Below are 18,082 nucleotides of genomic sequence, written 5' to 3' on the forward strand. Positions count from 1 at the left end.
TGACAAACGAGCTCCATGCAAGTTTACATTAAACAGACACATTTCTTTCTTTACTGTATTGACTGCGGTCTGTAATCGAGCGGTTGAACTGTTTCTGTGTCCATGCATTGAATAAAGCAATACATCCTTGTAAAGTAGGCGTCCGTTCGTTGGAGTTCTTTGCTCCCCGAGTGTTGCTCCATCTCTAAACGTTGGCCTGGATCTTCATGGACGAATACTGCCCATCCCACGTGGAGCGTGTATCTCAGCCCGCGTGGAGTGCTGCAGTCCAATGAGGTATTCCGTGCTACATAGCAAGCCTTGGGCCTGTGTGATTGGGGGTCCGCTGCTGTCTGTCCACTCTGAAGCGCGCATCCGGGGCCGGCCGCTTTTCGACTACCAGCGACTGCAGGTCACACACACAGGCTGGTTGGAATGGCCTAGCATTATCCTGATCCGGAGGTGTAACTTGAAGCTGCGGGGCCCCAGTACAAAGTCTGGAACTGGGCCCCCAAACTATAAAGCGTCATTGATAGCATTGGTTTACAATGTGGGGAAGAGAGACTTTATGGGCCCCCTAGGGCTCCGGGCCCCCTGCACATACACCCATGACCCGAATACGTGGAGCATACAGACGCAGGCTGCCAGGATACGCTGTGCCTGCCCGATGTTTCCAACTTGGCTATTAGCGCAGCGGTAGGTACGAACTATAGAGTGCGGCTGCCATATGAACTGGTGTGTGTGTGTGTGTGTGTTTTGCTTCCAGTTGTACCTGTGCTGTGCACACTCTGGCAGACGCAGCTGCTCAGTGGATACAATGTTGCGAGCAGACGGGCTGAGTGTCAATCAAAGTGCTTGGGTGGTAGCAGCAGCCGCCGCCACAGCTGCGCTGCACCTCTTGCTCGTCGGTTTTGTTTTTCTGCTTTTGGAAACTGCTGTAGGAAAGGGGGTGCACCGGTCCTGGAGGTACTGCAATACCAGGTCAATGCGTGGAGTGGACAGAGCAAGCTCTTTTTCCAGCTCCCTGTTCTAAAAATCCATTTAATATATGGTCCCCAGATAGGGGACGTATCAGATATTAAACTGATAAGAACAGATACTACACTTGATCTTAGCCAAAAGGCCGAGAAGCGATAACCCGAAATGGGTTTCACCTGTAGCCCGGCCCGCCCAACTCCACTTCCAAGGCTTGAGGCAACACGCTCAGCCAGCACTCTGGGCGCACCCACAATGCACCCAGGCAGCTGGGAGAGCTATTAAAACTTTCCATAGCCCCGCCCCACGCCTTCTCAACCGCGCCCAGCCTCACACCCTCAGTCCTTCCTCTTGCACCGTGCTCACGCATCCTAGGCTTGCAGAGCCTGCTGCTGCTGCTACTGCAGGACTCGTCAGCTCCCTACAAAGGATGGTTAAGCCGGCGATGACACTAGAAGCAAGCACTAGTTTGTCTCTGAAGGTGCGTCGGTCGGTCGGTTGGAGGGATCTCTTCGGCCGGCCGCATTTCCAGTGGGGACGGATGGAAACTTTTAACCTAAAATAAGGGAAATTGGCTTCGGCCCCATAGGGCTTTATTGCCTTCCCCTGGGCCAGCATTAGTAGACCCTAGTAAGGAGAATATTAGAGCGGCATGGTCATCCGAAGAACTTAAAAACATACAGCAGGCCTTTTTTGCCCGCCCGCCATACATACATACATACATAACTACAGATTTTATATTTTTTTTTACATATATACATTATATATACACACACACACACACACACACACACACACACACACACACACACACACACACACAATCTTAAATCTATCTTTAATCTATATCTACAAAATCTGTAATTTAGAAATAATCCATATCTATATTCTACATAATTAATAAAGATAGATAGATAGATAGATAGATAGATAGATAGACTCACTCACATACATGCATACATACATACATACTGTATGCAATTGAGCCAGGTGTTTGGAAGGCTGACGATGTCACTCCTTTGTGATGTCATCAATTTAGAAGCATTAATACCGGGCTTGGCAGCCATTTCAGTCAGTCTCTGCTGCAGCTGGGAGACGGGAGATGGTCTTTATTTCCACCAAGAAGCTGCAGAACTACCGGTAACTGCATCATTTTTATTTTATTCAATATAGGTTTTATTGGTTTCATGGAGGGGGGGAAACTTTTGCCTTATCTCAAAGCAATGTAAAATTAACTTTGACAATGAAACTTAATAAATCAATTTCGAGTTGAACTATATCATGTTTGTCTGTGATATTTTATAAGGTCTACAAACAGGGGAATGAGGGGAGGGTAAGGGGGGGGTAGGTATCTATGACACGGGAGAAAGAAAAAATAAAACAAAAAGGGGGGGGGGGGCGGGCTCCGGAATTGTTGTTTCTCTTTACGATTGTGGTTTAAACGTGTTACTCACATGTCCCTGTCTGTAACCACTTGGTAAATAGGGGTGAGCTCCGGGCATCTATCCATATCGCCCAGGTGTGATACAATTTATCATAGCCTGACGGCTCATCTGGAAGCCTCATTCTCTCCATACGCTCTATTTCGTGGATCATTGCTATTTTTAGTGGAGTGCATTTTTTATGCAGCACACAAGGGGGAGACAGCGGCCTACCAAAATCGAGTTGGCTGCTGCTGTGGCTTTCTTTTTTTAAAAAAAAGGTAGGTTCCGTTCTTCCATGGTGAGGAATAGGCAGGGAGGTTCGGTTTTTGCCAGCTGGGGAATGCTTATAGGCAAGGCCTTATCCCTGGTGGTGCATGTAACGTCAGACCACGTTTCAGCATTCAGTCAGTCAGTGGCTGACAAACGAGCTCCATGCAAGTTTACATTAAACAGACACATTTCTTTCTTTACTGTATTGACTGCGGTCTGTAATCGAGCGGTTGAACTGTTTCTGTGTCCATGCATTGAATAAAGCAATACATCCTTGTAAAGTAGGCGTCCGTTCGTTGGAGTTCTTTGCTCCCCGAGTGTTGCTCCATCTCTAAACGTTGGCCTGGATCTTCATGGACGAATACTGCCCATCCCACGTGGAGCGTGTATCTCAGCCCGCGTGGAGTGCTGCAGTCCAATGAGGTATTCCGTGCTACATAGCAAGCCTTGGGCCTGTGTGATTGGGGGTCCGCTGCTGTCTGTCCACTCTGAAGCGCGCATCCGGGGCCGGCCGCTTTTCGACTACCAGCGACTGCAGGTCACACACACAGGCTGGTTGGAATGGCCTAGCATTATCCTGATCCGGAGGTGTAACTTGAAGCTGCGGGGCCCCAGTACAAAGTCTGGAACTGGGCCCCCAAACTATAAAGCGTCATTGATAGCATTGGTTTACAATGTGGGGAAGAGAGACTTTATGGGCCCCCTAGGGCTCCGGGCCCCCTGCACATACACCCATGACCCGAATACGTGGAGCATACAGACGCAGGCTGCCAGGATACGCTGTGCCTGCCCGATGTTTCCAACTTGGCTATTAGCGCAGCGGTAGGTACGAACTATAGAGTGCGGCTGCCATATGAACTGGTGTGTGTGTGTGTGTGTGTTTTGCTTCCAGTTGTACCTGTGCTGTGCACACTCTGGCAGACGCAGCTGCTCAGTGGATACAATGTTGCGAGCAGACGGGCTGAGTGTCAATCAAAGTGCTTGGGTGGTAGCAGCAGCCGCCGCCACAGCTGCGCTGCACCTCTTGCTCGTCGGTTTTGTTTTTCTGCTTTTGGAAACTGCTGTAGGAAAGGGGGTGCACCGGTCCTGGAGGTACTGCAATACCAGGTCAATGCGTGGAGTGGACAGAGCAAGCTCTTTTTCCAGCTCCCTGTTCTAAAAATCCATTTAATATATGGTCCCCAGATAGGGGACGTATCAGATATTAAACTGATAAGAACAGATACTACACTTGATCTTAGCCAAAAGGCCGAGAAGCGATAACCCGAAATGGGTTTCACCTGTAGCCCGGCCCGCCCAACTCCACTTCCAAGGCTTGAGGCAACACGCTCAGCCAGCACTCTGGGCGCACCCACAATGCACCCAGGCAGCTGGGAGAGCTATTAAAACTTTCCATAGCCCCGCCCCACGCCTTCTCAACCGCGCCCAGCCTCACACCCTCAGTCCTTCCTCTTGCACCGTGCTCACGCATCCTAGGCTTGCAGAGCCTGCTGCTGCTGCTACTGCAGGACTCGTCAGCTCCCTACAAAGGATGGTTAAGCCGGCGATGACACTAGAAGCAAGCACTAGTTTGTCTCTGAAGGTGCGTCGGTCGGTCGGTTGGAGGGATCTCTTCGGCCGGCCGCATTTCCAGTGGGGACGGATGGAAACTTTTAACCTAAAATAAGGGAAATTGGCTTCGGCCCCATAGGGCTTTATTGCCTTCCCCTGGGCCAGCATTAGTAGACCCTAGTAAGGAGAATATTAGAGCGGCATGGTCATCCGAAGAACTTAAAAACATACAGCAGGCCTTTTTTGCCCGCCCGCCATACATACATACATACATAACTACAGATTTTATATTTTTTTTTACATATATACATTATATATACACACACACACACACACACACACACACACACACACACACACACACAATCTTAAATCTATCTTTAATCTATATCTACAAAATCTGTAATTTAGAAATAATCCATATCTATATTCTACATAATTAATAAAGATAGATAGATAGATAGATAGATAGATAGATAGACTCACTCACATACATGCATACATACATACATACTGTATGCAATTGAGCCAGGTGTTTGGAAGGCTGACGATGTCACTCCTTTGTGATGTCATCAATTTAGAAGCATTAATACCGGGCTTGGCAGCCATTTCAGTCAGTCTCTGCTGCAGCTGGGAGACGGGAGATGGTCTTTATTTCCACCAAGAAGCTGCAGAACTACCGGTAACTGCATCATTTTTATTTTATTCAATATAGGTTTTATTGGTTTCATGGAGGGGGGGAAACTTTTGCCTTATCTCAAAGCAATGTAAAATTAACTTTGACAATGAAACTTAATAAATCAATTTCGAGTTGAACTATATCATGTTTGTCTGTGATATTTTATAAGGTCTACAAACAGGGGAATGAGGGGAGGGTAAGGGGGGGGTAGGTATCTATGACACGGGAGAAAGAAAAAATAAAACAAAAAGGGGGGGGGGGGCGGGCTCCGGAATTGTTGTTTCTCTTTACGATTGTGGTTTAAACGTGTTACTCACATGTCCCTGTCTGTAACCACTTGGTAAATAGGGGTGAGCTCCGGGCATCTATCCATATCGCCCAGGTGTGATACAATTTATCATAGCCTGACGGCTCATCTGGAAGCCTCATTCTCTCCATACGCTCTATTTCGTGGATCATTGCTATTTTTAGTGGAGTGCATTTTTTATGCAGCACACAAGGGGGAGACAGCGGCCTACCAAAATCGAGTTGGCTGCTGCTGTGGCTTTCTTTTTTTAAAAAAAAGGTAGGTTCCGTTCTTCCATGGTGAGGAATAGGCAGGGAGGTTCGGTTTTTGCCAGCTGGGGAATGCTTATAGGCAAGGCCTTATCCCTGGTGGTGCATGTAACGTCAGACCACGTTTCAGCATTCAGTCAGTCAGTGGCTGACAAACGAGCTCCATGCAAGTTTACATTAAACAGACACATTTCTTTCTTTACTGTATTGACTGCGGTCTGTAATCGAGCGGTTGAACTGTTTCTGTGTCCATGCATTGAATAAAGCAATACATCCTTGTAAAGTAGGCGTCCGTTCGTTGGAGTTCTTTGCTCCCCGAGTGTTGCTCCATCTCTAAACGTTGGCCTGGATCTTCATGGACGAATACTGCCCATCCCACGTGGAGCGTGTATCTCAGCCCGCGTGGAGTGCTGCAGTCCAATGAGGTATTCCGTGCTACATAGCAAGCCTTGGGCCTGTGTGATTGGGGGTCCGCTGCTGTCTGTCCACTCTGAAGCGCGCATCCGGGGCCGGCCGCTTTTCGACTACCAGCGACTGCAGGTCACACACACAGGCTGGTTGGAATGGCCTAGCATTATCCTGATCCGGAGGTGTAACTTGAAGCTGCGGGGCCCCAGTACAAAGTCTGGAACTGGGCCCCCAAACTATAAAGCGTCATTGATAGCATTGGTTTACAATGTGGGGAAGAGAGACTTTATGGGCCCCCTAGGGCTCCGGGCCCCCTGCACATACACCCATGACCCGAATACGTGGAGCATACAGACGCAGGCTGCCAGGATACGCTGTGCCTGCCCGATGTTTCCAACTTGGCTATTAGCGCAGCGGTAGGTACGAACTATAGAGTGCGGCTGCCATATGAACTGGTGTGTGTGTGTGTGTGTGTTTTGCTTCCAGTTGTACCTGTGCTGTGCACACTCTGGCAGACGCAGCTGCTCAGTGGATACAATGTTGCGAGCAGACGGGCTGAGTGTCAATCAAAGTGCTTGGGTGGTAGCAGCAGCCGCCGCCACAGCTGCGCTGCACCTCTTGCTCGTCGGTTTTGTTTTTCTGCTTTTGGAAACTGCTGTAGGAAAGGGGGTGCACCGGTCCTGGAGGTACTGCAATACCAGGTCAATGCGTGGAGTGGACAGAGCAAGCTCTTTTTCCAGCTCCCTGTTCTAAAAATCCATTTAATATATGGTCCCCAGATAGGGGACGTATCAGATATTAAACTGATAAGAACAGATACTACACTTGATCTTAGCCAAAAGGCCGAGAAGCGATAACCCGAAATGGGTTTCACCTGTAGCCCGGCCCGCCCAACTCCACTTCCAAGGCTTGAGGCAACACGCTCAGCCAGCACTCTGGGCGCACCCACAATGCACCCAGGCAGCTGGGAGAGCTATTAAAACTTTCCATAGCCCCGCCCCACGCCTTCTCAACCGCGCCCAGCCTCACACCCTCAGTCCTTCCTCTTGCACCGTGCTCACGCATCCTAGGCTTGCAGAGCCTGCTGCTGCTGCTACTGCAGGACTCGTCAGCTCCCTACAAAGGATGGTTAAGCCGGCGATGACACTAGAAGCAAGCACTAGTTTGTCTCTGAAGGTGCGTCGGTCGGTCGGTTGGAGGGATCTCTTCGGCCGGCCGCATTTCCAGTGGGGACGGATGGAAACTTTTAACCTAAAATAAGGGAAATTGGCTTCGGCCCCATAGGGCTTTATTGCCTTCCCCTGGGCCAGCATTAGTAGACCCTAGTAAGGAGAATATTAGAGCGGCATGGTCATCCGAAGAACTTAAAAACATACAGCAGGCCTTTTTTGCCCGCCCGCCATACATACATACATACATAACTACAGATTTTATATTTTTTTTTACATATATACATTATATATACACACACACACACACACACACACACACACACACACACACACACACACACACACACACACACACACAATCTTAAATCTATCTTTAATCTATATCTACAAAATCTGTAATTTAGAAATAATCCATATCTATATTCTACATAATTAATAAAGATAGATAGATAGATAGATAGATAGATAGATAGACTCACTCACATACATGCATACATACATACATACTGTATGCAATTGAGCCAGGTGTTTGGAAGGCTGACGATGTCACTCCTTTGTGATGTCATCAATTTAGAAGCATTAATACCGGGCTTGGCAGCCATTTCAGTCAGTCTCTGCTGCAGCTGGGAGACGGGAGATGGTCTTTATTTCCACCAAGAAGCTGCAGAACTACCGGTAACTGCATCATTTTTATTTTATTCAATATAGGTTTTATTGGTTTCATGGAGGGGGGGAAACTTTTGCCTTATCTCAAAGCAATGTAAAATTAACTTTGACAATGAAACTTAATAAATCAATTTCGAGTTGAACTATATCATGTTTGTCTGTGATATTTTATAAGGTCTACAAACAGGGGAATGAGGGGAGGGTAAGGGGGGGGTAGGTATCTATGACACGGGAGAAAGAAAAAATAAAACAAAAAGGGGGGGGGGGGGCGGGCTCCGGAATTGTTGTTTCTCTTTACGATTGTGGTTTAAACGTGTTACTCACATGTCCCTGTCTGTAACCACTTGGTAAATAGGGGTGAGCTCCGGGCATCTATCCATATCGCCCAGGTGTGATACAATTTATCATAGCCTGACGGCTCATCTGGAAGCCTCATTCTCTCCATACGCTCTATTTCGTGGATCATTGCTATTTTTAGTGGAGTGCATTTTTTATGCAGCACACAAGGGGGAGACAGCGGCCTACCAAAATCGAGTTGGCTGCTGCTGTGGCTTTCTTTTTTTAAAAAAAAGGTAGGTTCCGTTCTTCCATGGTGAGGAATAGGCAGGGAGGTTCGGTTTTTGCCAGCTGGGGAATGCTTATAGGCAAGGCCTTATCCCTGGTGGTGCATGTAACGTCAGACCACGTTTCAGCATTCAGTCAGTCAGTGGCTGACAAACGAGCTCCATGCAAGTTTACATTAAACAGACACATTTCTTTCTTTACTGTATTGACTGCGGTCTGTAATCGAGCGGTTGAACTGTTTCTGTGTCCATGCATTGAATAAAGCAATACATCCTTGTAAAGTAGGCGTCCGTTCGTTGGAGTTCTTTGCTCCCCGAGTGTTGCTCCATCTCTAAACGTTGGCCTGGATCTTCATGGACGAATACTGCCCATCCCACGTGGAGCGTGTATCTCAGCCCGCGTGGAGTGCTGCAGTCCAATGAGGTATTCCGTGCTACATAGCAAGCCTTGGGCCTGTGTGATTGGGGGTCCGCTGCTGTCTGTCCACTCTGAAGCGCGCATCCGGGGCCGGCCGCTTTTCGACTACCAGCGACTGCAGGTCACACACACAGGCTGGTTGGAATGGCCTAGCATTATCCTGATCCGGAGGTGTAACTTGAAGCTGCGGGGCCCCAGTACAAAGTCTGGAACTGGGCCCCCAAACTATAAAGCGTCATTGATAGCATTGGTTTACAATGTGGGGAAGAGAGACTTTATGGGCCCCCTAGGGCTCCGGGCCCCCTGCACATACACCCATGACCCGAATACGTGGAGCATACAGACGCAGGCTGCCAGGATACGCTGTGCCTGCCCGATGTTTCCAACTTGGCTATTAGCGCAGCGGTAGGTACGAACTATAGAGTGCGGCTGCCATATGAACTGGTGTGTGTGTGTGTGTGTGTTTTGCTTCCAGTTGTACCTGTGCTGTGCACACTCTGGCAGACGCAGCTGCTCAGTGGATACAATGTTGCGAGCAGACGGGCTGAGTGTCAATCAAAGTGCTTGGGTGGTAGCAGCAGCCGCCGCCACAGCTGCGCTGCACCTCTTGCTCGTCGGTTTTGTTTTTCTGCTTTTGGAAACTGCTGTAGGAAAGGGGGTGCACCGGTCCTGGAGGTACTGCAATACCAGGTCAATGCGTGGAGTGGACAGAGCAAGCTCTTTTTCCAGCTCCCTGTTCTAAAAATCCATTTAATATATGGTCCCCAGATAGGGGACGTATCAGATATTAAACTGATAAGAACAGATTTTTTTTTTTTTTTTTTTTTTTTTTTTTTTTTTTTTTTTTTGATAAACCATAAGGTTTTTATTTATTCACAACATAATAAATCCATCACATTTATACAACAGAAATACATTACAAATCATGACAAATCAACTAATTGTATCCATTTTTTGACCTTCCATATTCCCTCCGCATCGACTCCATCCTTTCTTTTGTCCCATAAATAAATAAAGTACAATTTCCCCAACACCATTCGCACGCTGTCCCTCTCACTTACATCCTTCCTCTTGAACACATACACATTCCTTACATCCCATAACACTTCCTTCACGCACGCCATAAACAGCCACAACAGTCTCTCTCTCACTCTGCCTCTCGCACCTAAACCAAACATAACTAACTCAAAGGACATGAAATTAACTCCTGTTATCTCCTTACATAACGGACCAAGTCTCCGCAGCACATTTTGTGCATGGCTGCAGTTCCAAAATAAATGAACCACATTCTCACATCCACCGCACCCCTCTCTCGGACATCTCTCACTCCTCACCAAACCTCTCACACGCTGAAACTCTCGCACCGGTAACACACCATGCAGACTCTGCCATACAATCTCACTCTGCCTATTGCTCATCCCATCCATCCGCACTTTCTTCCACACTCTCTCCACATTCACTCTGCTAACAGAATTAATATCAGACACCTCATCCTTACTCTCAATCATTCGTTTCACCATTCGCTTATTCTTTAGTATCTTCACTTCACAATCATCCAACTCAAACCTCGCAACAAAGCATACCGTCCATTCATACCACTTGGGGATCTGGAAAGCAACTGGTTTCCTTAAATCATATTCACACCATTTCATGCGCACGAACCATCTCCCTGCTAGATACCGCATCATACACGCTCCTTTTGTTGTCTTTTGCAACATGCTCAAAAGGAAGACTATACTGTTACATCCAAAGTATATCTCTAAATTTGGAAAGCCCATTCCTCCTCTCTCCCAACTCTTATACACTACCTCCCTCTTCAGACGTTCCATTTTGGACCCCCAGAAGAAAAGAAACATGACTCTGTTCAGCCTCCTCTGACCCATGTATCCCGGAGGAAAGACTAATGCCACATATAAAAAAATGGGCAAAATTACGCTCTTTATTATTAAAATTTTGCCTATCATAGTCAGGTTGCGTAATTTCCAAAAATTTAACCTGTTCTCCACCTTCTGTCTTGCATCCTCCCAGCTCTCTTCCCCCTTTAAATTGTTGTTAAACTTAATACCTAAGATTTTAATTGGCCCAGACACATTATTTAGACCTATATCTGCACTCACTCCAGTCTCACCAAACACCTTGCACTCACTTTTATCCCAGTTAATACGGAACGCAGACGCACCACAAAACACAGACACTAACAGCTTCACTCTCCTCACTGCACTCTCAGACTCACACATCACACACACATCATCCATATACGCACATACCTTCAGCTCTCTGCCATCACTACCAGGGATGTGGATCCCCCTCACCATCTTATCCTGTCTTATTAGACATAGTAACGGCTCCATGGCACAGATGAAAACCACGGCCGACAGCGGACACCCCTGACGCACACCAGACATCACATTCACTCTCCTTCCAACCTTCCCATTCACTAACATACTACTATAAATCCTTTCATACAGACTCCTCACTCGCTCTACAAACATACCCGGGAACCCCATGCGCACCAACACTCGGAACAAGAACCCATGCGACAACCTATCATACGCTTTTTCAAAGTCCAAGCTCACCACATACACACTCTTCTTTCGCTCCTTACAATCTCCCAGACAATCCCGTACCAGACACAGACTCTCATGCACCCTCCTACCGGGGACCGCACAGTACTGGTCCTCGCTCACCACACTCTCTACTACCGCACGCATCCGATTTGCAATGATCTTAGCATAAATTTTATAATCAACATTTAAAAGCGTAATCGGGCGCCAATTCTTTAAGTTTTTCAGATTGCCCTTTTTAGGGATTAATACAACCACTCCACCTCGCATACTTTCAGCTACATCCACATTCACCCACATGTACTGGCACACTTCACACACATCTTTCCCTATCACACTCCACAGCATACGATAATATTCAATAGGTAACCCATCCATACCGGGGGTTTTATTAGCGGCCATACTCTGGACCGCCTCCCACACCTCTTTAGCAGTAATATCACGTGCGACGGACACTTGCTCCGCCTCCCCCAATTTATTCTCAAGTATGCTTAGCACATCACCCTCCAGGACTTCATCCCTCCATTTTTCTTTGTACAAGTCCTCATAAAAGGATGCTATCTCCTCATGCACCTCCTCCCCCCTCACTTCCCCTCCTGTCTCCTTCTCTATTATTTCAAAAGTTGGTTTTTTTGAGAACACTTTTTTAAAGAAAAACCGCGAGCATGTCTCATCATGCAGCATCTTGTCCAACTTGGCGCGGTACATTATCCCCTTTCCCTTCTCCACCAGGAAACTATTGATTTCTCTCCTGCACTTCAGGATATCTTCTTGCACGTCTATCCCGCTATCCCGCAACTTTATCAGGAAACTCAGCCTATTGCTAAGCCTCACATATTCTGCCTTCCTTTCCCTGGCTACTTTATACCCTACAGACCTGAAAAAAGCCTTAGTTTTCCCCTTTACCCAATCCCACCAGTCTAAAATATTTACAAAATCTCCTTTTCTTTCCCTCCACTTCCTATACAAACCTTCATACTGTTTTTTAATATCCTGCCCCTCCAAATGCTTCAGGTTCAACTTCCAGACTCCCTTCCCCCACCCAACACCGTTCCCCACCTCCACCCCACATAACAAACATTCGTGGTCAGAGAATAGCGCCATCTCTTGTGCGTAACTTATTGCAGATACATTCTCTGATAAGAAACAAAAATCAATCTTGGAGTGGACTCCACCCCTGTCCGCATGGTAGGTATTAAGGTGAGGGGATATGCCACACGCCTGCTGGATATCCCTCAAATGAAAATCAGTACACAATTCAAATAAAAGTTTTGCAGACACATCAAAAGCTTTCTTAGAGATGTCACAATTCATGTCTCCTATGAGGACGGTGGGTATCCTTCCCTGCATGAATAACTTAATTTTCTCAAACAGAGCACTTCTCTCCTGTTTTTCTGGAGGTGCGTACACGTTAATGACACGGAACTGTATACCTCTATATAGCAGCACTGCAGAGATGCATCTCCCAGCCTCAATTACTTCGCTACTCTGTAGCGCCAACTCTTTGGAGTTAATTAGTATGCCAACTCCATCGTTCTTATTATATACGCTCCCAGACCACACAGCAGCACCATAAGGCCATTCTGAAGGGCTGATATCGGAGTTAATGCCGCACTCCTGAAGGCAAAACAAATCTGCTTTTTTCTGACACAAAAAACTAAAAATTGCAGCTCTTCTGGCCTTTGATTTAAAAACCCTCACATTCTGGGAGCATATATTCAGAACCATATCTCAGGTGTAAGCTTATAGCAACATATCACAGCTCATGCAAAAAAAGAAAGTCATATACTGTATATATATCTTCACACTTAAAGTGGCTAAACCACAAAATACAGGTGATATATGGACTACTGGTGGCTCATTTTATCAGTCCTCGCCACTCTCACCTGAGCACTCAAGGTCCTGCGCCAAAGTCTCAAAAGGGTTGCTGACCTCCATTAGAGTCTCTTTGCTTTTAGTGCATCTTCTTTTTTTCGCTGCATTTTTCTCAGCCACCTCCACAAACTCCTCCTCGCTGGAAACATTTAGTTCACCTCCCCCCTCCCTCTTACTCTGGACTGTCTCAGGAGAGGAAAACTCCTCAATGTTCGCTGAAGGGTTAATAGGGCTGTCCACTTGCTCAACGATCTCCTCCAGCTGCCTGATTACCCCAGCCACCTGCTCTTCAGGAGTAGCACTCCCAACCTGCGGCTTCTGACTCCCAATCTTCCTTTTAATGGTCTCCTCCACCTCTTTAGCTCCCACCTCTGCAGTTTTAGGTTTTTTTGACCCAACAGACTTCTCTTTCTCAGTTGTCTGAGGAGGTTTTGCAGGACTCTCCGCTGCAGTCACCACAGGTTTAAACACAGTAGCAACCTCGTTTGCAACAGCAGGTGTAACACCACTAACGGAAGCCACATTACTGGCAGAAGCCACACGACTGGTGGTAGCCTCACTACTGGTAGCCGCCATGTTGGTTTTAGGCTTCCAGGCACCCCTGGACGGTAAATTCAAAGGGCAGTCTCTACACATGTGGTCATCATCACCACACAAATCACAGCATTTTGGCTTTGGACAATTGCCGGCATGATGTCCAGTCTCCTGACAATTCCTGCAAACCAGGCCACTGGAACAATCCTCTTTAGTGTGTCCAAACTGGTTGCAATTCCTACAAAAGGTGGGTTGTCCCGGGTAATAAAGGTATCCCCGGTTACCTGCGATAGTGAAGTTCGCCGGTGGGTGCGTAACTCCTCCAAGTTTACTGGCGTCCATTCTTAGTCTGACCCAGAATTTGTACTTAGAATTAAAAATCCCAAGTATATTGGTCATTTTCTCTCCACCTCTTACTACGTCACAGTAGCGCTTAAGAAAGTTCACAATCATGTCCTTATCCGTATAAGGATTATAAACATGCAAGATTAAGGGCTTTTCTTGAATGCCAAATAAAGGGATTACCTTTATTCCTTGCAGTAGTGCGGTGTCTTTATGGCTCCTCAACCACTCAAACACGTTTAGGCAGACTGTTTCTCCGCAGAAAGTGACGTCGTATTGTCCAATCCTTGGGAAATCCTGGACACAAAAGATTTCATCCTTGGGCACTCCGATTTCCTCCATGATAATGTCCCGGACAACATACACGACGGTGTTCTTGGTTCCACTTGTACTGTCCACCATAAAACGAATAGTATTCTGGATACCGGCCATCTTCAATACGTCTGTCGATTCCTGGAAACCACAGCAAGACTACTGCCAAGCAGTAAAACGATCACCAAGCCCTCTGGCTAGATCAACTGCACTTGATCGTAGCCAAAAGGCCGAGAAGCGATAACCCGAAATGGGTTTCACCTGTAGCCCGGCCCGCCCAACTCCACTTCCAAGGCTTGAGGCAACACGCTCAGCCAGCACTCTGGGCGCACCCACAATGCACCCAGGCAGCTGGGAGAGCTATTAAAACTTTCCATAGCCCCGCCCCACGCCTTCTCAACCGCGCCCAGCCTCACACCCTCAGTCCTTCCTCTTGCACCGTGCTCACGCATCCTAGGCTTGCAGAGCCTGCTGCTGCTGCTACTGCAGGACTCGTCAGCTCCCTACAAAGGATGGTTAAGCCGGCGATGACACTAGAAGCAAGCACTAGTTTGTCTCTGAAGGTGCGTCGGTCGGTCGGTTGGAGGGATCTCTTCGGCCGGCCGCATTTCCAGTGGGGACGGATGGAAACTTTTAACCTAAAATAAGGGAAATTGGCTTCGGCCCCATAGGGCTTTATTGCCTTCCCCTGGGCCAGCATTAGTAGACCCTAGTAAGGAGAATATTAGAGCGGCATGGTCATCCGAAGAACTTAAAAACATACAGCAGGCCTTTTTTGCCCGCCCGCCATACATACATACATACATAACTACAGATTTTATATTTTTTTTTACATATATACATTATATATACACACACACACACACACACACACACACACACACACACACACACACACACACAATCTTAAATCTATCTTTAATCTATATCTACAAAATCTGTAATTTAGAAATAATCCATATCTATATTCTACATAATTAATAAAGATAGATAGATAGATAGATAGATAGATAGATAGATAGATAGACTCACTCACATACATGCATACATACATACATACTGTATGCAATTGAGCCAGGTGTTTGGAAGGCTGACGATGTCACTCCTTTGTGATGTCATCAATTTAGAAGCATTAATACCGGGCTTGGCAGCCATTTCAGTCAGTCTCTGCTGCAGCTGGGAGACGGGAGATGGTCTTTATTTCCACCAAGAAGCTGCAGAACTACCGGTAACTGCATCATTTTTATTTTATTCAATATAGGTTTTATTGGTTTCATGGAGGGGGGGAAACTTTTGCCTTATCTCAAAGCAATGTAAAATTAACTTTGACAATGAAACTTAATAAATCAATTTCGAGTTGAACTATATCATGTTTGTCTGTGATATTTTATAAGGTCTACAAACAGGGGAATGAGGGGAGGGTAAGGGGGGGGTAGGTATCTATGACACGGGAGAAAGAAAAAATAAAACAAAAAGGGGGGGGGGGGCGGGCTCCGGAATTGTTGTTTCTCTTTACGATTGTGGTTTAAACGTGTTACTCACATGTCCCTGTCTGTAACCACTTGGTAAATAGGGGTGAGCTCCGGGCATCTATCCATATCGCCCAGGTGTGATACAATTTATCATAGCCTGACGGCTCATCTGGAAGCCTCATTCTCTCCATACGCTCTATTTCGTGGATCATTGCTATTTTTAGTGGAGTGCATTTTTTATGCAGCACACAAGGGGGAGACAGCGGCCTACCAAAATCGAGTTGGCTGCTGCTGTGGCTTTCTTTTTTTAAAAAAAAGGTAGGTTCCGTTCTTCCATGGTGAGGAATAGGCAGGGAGGTTCGGTTTTTGCCAGCTGGGGAATGCTTATAGGCAAGGCCTTATCCCTGGTGGTGCATGTAACGTCAGACCACGTTTCAGCATTCAGTCAGTCAGTGGCTGACAAACGAGCTCCATGCAAGTTTACATTAAACAGACACATTTCTTTCTTTACTGTATTGACTGCGGTCTGTAATCGAGCGGTTGAACTGTTTCTGTGTCCATGCATTGAATAAAGCAATACATCCTTGTAAAGTAGGCGTCCGTTCGTTGGAGTTCTTTGCTCCCCGAGTGTTGCTCCATCTCTAAACGTTGGCCTGGATCTTCATGGACGAATACTGCCCATCCCACGTGGAGCGTGTATCTCAGCCCGCGTGGAGTGCTGCAGTCCAATGAGGTATTCCGTGCTACATAGCAAGCCTTGGGCCTGTGTGATTGGGGGTCCGCTGCTGTCTGTCCACTCTGAAGCGCGCATCCGGGGCCGGCCGCTTTTCGACTACCAGCGACTGCAGGTCACACACACAGGCTGGTTGGAATGGCCTAGCATTATCCTGATCCGGAGGTGTAACTTGAAGCTGCGGGGCCCCAGTACAAAGTCTGGAACTGGGCCCCCAAACTATAAAGCGTCATTGATAGCATTGGTTTACAATGTGGGGAAGAGAGACTTTATGGGCCCCCTAGGGCTCCGGGCCCCCTGCACATACACCCATGACCCGAATACGTGGAGCATACAGACGCAGGCTGCCAGGATACGCTGTGCCTGCCCGATGTTTCCAACTTGGCTATTAGCGCAGCGGTAGGTACGAACTATAGAGTGCGGCTGCCATATGAACTGGTGTGTGTGTGTGTGTGTGTTTTGCTTCCAGTTGTACCTGTGCTGTGCACACTCTGGCAGACGCAGCTGCTCAGTGGATACAATGTTGCGAGCAGACGGGCTGAGTGTCAATCAAAGTGCTTGGGTGGTAGCAGCAGCCGCCGCCACAGCTGCGCTGCACCTCTTGCTCGTCGGTTTTGTTTTTCTGCTTTTGGAAACTGCTGTAGGAAAGGGGGTGCACCGGTCCTGGAGGTACTGCAATACCAGGTCAATGCGTGGAGTGGACAGAGCAAGCTCTTTTTCCAGCTCCCTGTTCTAAAAATCCATTTAATATATGGTCCCCAGATAGGGGACGTATCAGATATTAAACTGATAAGAACAGATACTACACTTGATCTTAGCCAAAAGGCCGAGAAGCGATAACCCGAAATGGGTTTCACCTGTAGCCCGGCCCGCCCAACTCCACTTCCAAGGCTTGAGGCAACACGCTCAGCCAGCACTCTGGGCGCACCCACAATGCACCCAGGCAGCTGGGAGAGCTATTAAAACTTTCCATAGCCCCGCCCCACGCCTTCTCAACCGCGCCCAGCCTCACACCCTCAGTCCTTCCTCTTGCACCGTGCTCACGCATCCTAGGCTTGCAGAGCCTGCTGCTGCTGCTACTGCAGGACTCGTCAGCTCCCTACAAAGGATGGTTAAGCCGGCGATGACACTAGAAGCAAGCACTAGTTTGTCTCTGAAGGTGCGTCGGTCGGTCGGTTGGAGGGATCTCTTCGGCCGGCCGCATTTCCAGTGGGGACGGATGGAAACTTTTAACCTAAAATAAGGGAAATTGGCTTCGGCCCCATAGGGCTTTATTGCCTTCCCCTGGGCCAGCATTAGTAGACCCTAGTAAGGAGAATATTAGAGCGGCATGGTCATCCGAAGAACTTAAAAACATACAGCAGGCCTTTTTTGCCCGCCCGCCATACATACATACATACATAACTACAGATTTTATATTTTTTTTTACATATATACATTATATATACACACACACACACACACACACACACACACACACACACACACACACACACACACACACACAATCTTAAATCTATCTTTAATCTATATCTACAAAATCTGTAATTTAGAAATAATCCATATCTATATTCTACATAATTAATAAAG

At 47.2% G+C, this 18,082-nt stretch overlaps 4 non-coding genes and 1 pseudogene across 4 annotated transcripts; all 5 read right to left on the minus strand.

The window, feature by feature from the left end:
* Positions 1 to 923: 923 nt before the first annotated feature.
* Positions 924 to 1,114, minus strand: LOC136601561 (U2 spliceosomal RNA). Its single transcript, XR_010789329.1, has one exon. It is a non-coding gene; the product is annotated as a U2 spliceosomal RNA (small nuclear RNA).
* Positions 1,115 to 3,718: 2,604 nt separating this feature from the next.
* LOC136601566 (U2 spliceosomal RNA) lies at positions 3,719 to 3,909 on the minus strand. Its single transcript, XR_010789333.1, has one exon. It is a non-coding gene; the product is annotated as a U2 spliceosomal RNA (small nuclear RNA).
* Positions 3,910 to 6,505: 2,596 nt separating this feature from the next.
* On the minus strand, positions 6,506 to 6,696 carry LOC136601567 (U2 spliceosomal RNA). Its single transcript, XR_010789334.1, has one exon. It is a non-coding gene; the product is annotated as a U2 spliceosomal RNA (small nuclear RNA).
* A 2,617-nt stretch (positions 6,697 to 9,313) lies between these two features.
* Positions 9,314 to 9,518, minus strand: LOC136601565 (U2 spliceosomal RNA; annotated as a pseudogene).
* A 7,621-nt stretch (positions 9,519 to 17,139) lies between these two features.
* Positions 17,140 to 17,330, minus strand: LOC136601569 (U2 spliceosomal RNA). Its single transcript, XR_010789335.1, has one exon. It is a non-coding gene; the product is annotated as a U2 spliceosomal RNA (small nuclear RNA).
* Between the last annotated feature and the right edge of the window lie 752 nt (positions 17,331 to 18,082).

Source organism: Eleutherodactylus coqui, unplaced genomic scaffold (assembly GCF_035609145.1).
Source record: "Eleutherodactylus coqui strain aEleCoq1 unplaced genomic scaffold, aEleCoq1.hap1 HAP1_SCAFFOLD_819, whole genome shotgun sequence".
Lineage (NCBI taxonomy): Eukaryota > Metazoa > Chordata > Amphibia > Anura > Eleutherodactylidae > Eleutherodactylus > Eleutherodactylus coqui.